Genomic DNA, 4,593 nt, shown 5'->3' with positions numbered 1-4,593 from the left:
GCTGTTAGCCTCTCTAAACTGCTTGCCTGCCATATTGCATAGATAATAATATCTAATCCATATTAATTATAAATACACAAATCGTCTCCTAAATAAGGCAAAGTTTTGTGAGCAATACAAACCAATGGGTGCCAAGAAACGTTAGTGTTACGCCTGACACCTCATCCTCTGGCTGTCATGTCATGAATAAAGAAGAGCCCACAGCACAAGTTAAGGATGGCATCTGAGCTTTAATAGCCCGCAGCCACTGCCATAAACCCTCCGGCTATGATTTCATCACATCTCACAAGCTAAACTGCACTGGGTCAATAAGAAACCTCTATGGAGAAATTGCTGCAGGAAGTGGGACTGCAATTATTATTCACTACCTGGCGTTTGTCGGCAGCGGATCTACGCTGGACTAACCCCACCTTGTGGTGTTGATGGGGTCTGGCTGACCTGTTTTGGAAAAAAACACTGATTTCCACCCTGTTTTGGTTTGAAGCCCCCTAAAGCTTTGCCTGCTGGAGGTGGAAGTCTAAAATAAGCCCTTGCAGTTGGCTCACTTTCCTCTGTTGGCTTTCTCAGCTCTCTCAGAAAAAGTCTATGGATGCCCGAGCTTCTATGGTCCAGGCTGAAAATTTCTGGCATAAAACATAACATCCACTGTCTATCCATGTGCGGTCATTCATTCTCTTCCACCTCCTTACTGAGGAGTTAGGTGTTGCTCCTATTATTTTCCTTTTTGGCTACTTACTGTCTTCTCCCCCATCTCCCCTTCACAATTTCAGATGGGCATATTATTTTCTTTCCTCCAGTCTGTGCTACAATGCTGTATAATATAGCTGTCAAAAAGGTCCCAGGTTTCTTTCCAGAGGTGGCTGCACTTCCATGTAATGGTTGAAAACTTTCTGGGGCAGTTTCTGCTCCTTTTGGATAGCGTATGAACAGGACAATATCTGAAAAGCAAAAGCAACATAAATGGCAAAATTCTCAGCTTTTTTCCTGCAGAGTTATAGAGATAATATAAGGACTCTATACTGCTTCCCCTCCAGGCATATTAGTCTAAATGCCAATGAGATCTTACCTGCAGGTAAACCAGTGTACTTGTAAAGTATCCAGCACAAATGGGACTCTGATTGGAAAAACAACTTCATCACAATAATACTTAAGCTGGGGATAGCAATTTTTGTTTTCATGATGGCTAAAAATTGCCATGTTTGCCCTTCCCCCCGCAAATTATGATGTCTTTTTCTTAACAGCATTGATTTCCTTTAACATTTCAACCAAAAAAAAGAAGAGTAATTTCTGAAGAGTCAAGCCACTGAAAGACCCTAATTGTTTGCAATACAGATGATCATAGGACTCAAGGAACATTCTTACAGATTTCATTTCACTATAGATGCCCATTCTTACAGATTTCAAGAGGCAGATTATCAAGCAGAAAGAAACCATCACGGACACTTAGAAAATGTTTAAGATCTAGGCAGTTCAGCCAAGATTTGTACTAAAGAACCCCAAACCCGTGGTTACTCTGTAGATACAAATATTAGGAGTATAATGTAACCTCAGTTTCCCAAAAAATCATGAGGACAGGGATAATAATTGCAGATTGTCTCAGACTCTGATGCAGACTGTGGTTAAGTCTAGAGTTTTAAGCTACTCTCATGAAAATTTTTAGTTAATAAATTCCGACTCTTCCCTCACCCCACGCACACATGTTCAAAGTACAAGGCATAGAATTCATTTGGGAATGATATATTACAGAGAGAGGTGGTGTCTATGCCTCTAAGGCTCCATCCTGCAATCAGATCCACTATGTGACTGCTCTTTGCCTCTCCTTTCCTCCCCCTCGTACCAAAAACACCTACAGGAAAGCTCAGCAGAGCCTTCCCTGCTGTTCTCGGTCAGTCGAAATGCCTCTCCCTGTGAGCCAGAACCCTGGGTTAGGGCTTTGGAGGGGAACACAGCAGCGATGCTACACACTGAATTGAAGTACGTCTGCAGGAAAGCTGTGGGGCAAGTGACGTTAATTAGCTCAGAGGGAAATCTATAGCTGGGACTTTGAAAACTAGATCAGGAGGATCACTAGGAAATATGCAGCAGGAAACAATCTTACCTTGGAAAAAAGAGAAGGAGAAAAGAGCCAGGTATATTCTGGTGCTGGTTCTTACGTTGCTCGTGCAATAATGAACAGGAGACACTTTCTCTAAAACCTCTTCAGATTGTCCCTGCTTCTCTCAGAGGTGTGTGCATGACTAGAGAGAAAGTGCCAAAAAAAAAAGACAGGATGGCGGCTGTGTTTGGTGCTGTATTTTTCTCCTTAAAAAGGAGTTTGACTCTTGTCTGCCTTGTCTGGGGGCCAGTAGAGGGAGACAAGCCTCTGAGCTTATTTCATGCGTGTGTTCTCCTCTCCAACAAGTTCTCAGGTTCTTTTTTTTTTTCTTTCTGCATTATTATTATTTGGGTTGAAATATTGTTTTTATGAAAAATAGCTATAAATGACCCTCACCTTGCAGTTACAGAGAAGATTAGATTAAAAATGCTGCAGGGAGATTTGGGTGAGTGAACACATGGCAACAATCCTCCTGTGGCAATAATACAAGGAGCAAATTAGCCCAGGTAGGGGCTCTGAATGCTGTGGAGTGTGCGTTTTTCTGGGTGAGAAAGCCTCTTCATCACTGCTTGCATCTGTGCATGTATATAGGCTTACCAGAAGTCTGTGTTTGACGGCAGATGCGCAGGCATCAAGTTTCGCAGGATCTGGTGTAAAACTGCAAATTGGATCTGTAAAACACCAGTTTTTTCCTAGCTCACAGCAGCTATAGCATAGTCAGAGCAAGAATGGGGTGCTGTGAAAATTGCCAGGAGCTGGCAATAACTACAAGGCTGGGGATAACCCTGGGGAGGGATGGGATGTCCTGGTCCAGTTTTGGTCCAAAGCTAAGTGGTTTTTTTTTTTTTCCTTTTCTGTGCTCCTAAAGGAGTGGAGGGGTGTGTGTGGGAGAGAAATGCTCAGCGTTGTGTGCATGGGCGATGTACGGCTTTTGCAGTGTGCCATGTGGAAGTGACTCGTCTGCAAGGACGGACAGGCAGTGCTAAAAGCAGCAATTCCTATGCATGCAGCCTGAAACTGGGACTTCCAGAGAAGAGTTTCTGCAGCATGGTCAAGCGCTCTCTGCATGCAGAGGGTGTGCAGAGATGGTTGTTAGTGACCAGTAAGCCCAAAAGAGCCTTCTCTGAGTGTTGGTCAGGGTGGCCACAAGCAGCTGGAAGCCCCTGAGTGCATGCATGTGAGATGTGCACCTTTCACATGGCCATGCACACATCGTCCTCCTGTATCTTCAGCTGAAACTCTTTCAGAGCTTGTGATGGTGGCATCCACAGGCAGTTGTATGTGTGTGTGCATGTGAAGTCCCTTTGAGTTTCTGCTCATTTCTGTAAGCTGGGGAGCAGCTGCTTTCAGATTGGGTATCACATGTGGATTTTGACTGTGTTGCCTCCAAGTCCTCAGCAGAAATTTGAGCAGATAAGGCTGGGTAGCAGTTGGGAGTCCAACACAACCAGGGACAACAAAGGATGAAAGGAACCAAGCAAATGAAACAAGCTTTTTGAAGTCCTTGCAGAAACAGCCCTTCACTATATTTAGTGAACCTCACGACTCCATCAGAACAAAACTGTCGTCACTGGAGGGAAAAGAGGAGAAGTTGCCCTGAATGAAAACAATTCAGGGAACAGCACAGAGGAAGAGCGAGTGGGAATGCAGGATGGAGAGGACAACATTTTAAAGGATCTCTGTGCCTGTCACCCACTAAAATCACCCCACGTTTTCTCATCTCCTTTGATGGGTGTTAGATCTGGCCCAGTGCCCTGCACGGGCGGCTGGCTGTGTGCCCCCGCGAGCTTTGGGGAGCGTGGCTGCACGCCGGGCTGGCTGTGCGCGGAGCAGCTGCATAGCGAGGCCGTGCCTTAACCATATGCCACTATAGGCGACAGGTTGCAGGGCCAGACTTTCCTGCATTTCAGAGAGGTTTTACATTTGTGTAGCTTTGGCCTCCGAGGATGCTGCCCTTACCCTGCCATTTCTGGAAGGGGAGTGAGAGGAGAAGGGGGTGCTTGGGAGATCATGCCAGGAATAGACCTCAGCAATAGGCAGGAGGATGAAAACCCAGCATTGGTTTGGCTCTGAAGGGTGCAAATTTGATGAGAGGAACCTGGGCAAATGCCTACTTCATCTTTTTCTCCTCTTCAGGGGTGTTTGCATAGCAGCCTGAGGGCTTCTGCTACCTGCAAACATTGTATTATCAATTACCCTAATTAGAGGTTGGCACCTGTCTGACACCAAGTATTTTTCATTAATTTTTAACCTTTTTCTTGCCAGGCCCTACAGCCAATGCTCACAGAACCTTTCCTCTAAAACACAGCAAAACAGGGAAAAAAAAAAAAGGAAAAAGCAAGCAAGGTTAATGCCAGTTTGATTGGTGGCTGGCTGCAGAGTCTGAAGGTTGTTCTCCATCAGTGCATACACAGTGAGGACCTGTGTTTGCATGGACGGTATTAAGTACAAAGGAGGTGGTCAGGCCATCACCTTGTGGATTTAATCACTTCTGTGCC

General features: G+C 45.2%; 1 long non-coding RNA gene across 1 annotated transcript; it reads right to left on the bottom strand.

Annotated features, from left to right (window-relative positions):
• Nucleotides 1-210: 210 nt before the first annotated feature.
• LOC128154742 (uncharacterized) lies at nt 211-2,224 on the bottom strand. Its single transcript, XR_008239416.1, has 2 exons — nt 2,099-2,224; nt 211-938 (listed from the first exon to the last, which is right to left on the bottom strand). It is a non-coding gene; the product is annotated as an uncharacterized LOC128154742 (long non-coding RNA).
• Nucleotides 2,225-4,593: the final 2,369 nt, after the last annotated feature.

This window comes from Harpia harpyja, chromosome 19 (assembly GCF_026419915.1).
Source record: "Harpia harpyja isolate bHarHar1 chromosome 19, bHarHar1 primary haplotype, whole genome shotgun sequence".
Classification (NCBI taxonomy): domain Eukaryota; kingdom Metazoa; phylum Chordata; class Aves; order Accipitriformes; family Accipitridae; genus Harpia; species Harpia harpyja.
Note: the sequence above shows the minus strand (reverse complement) of the source record. Positions and strands in the feature narration are given on the sequence as shown.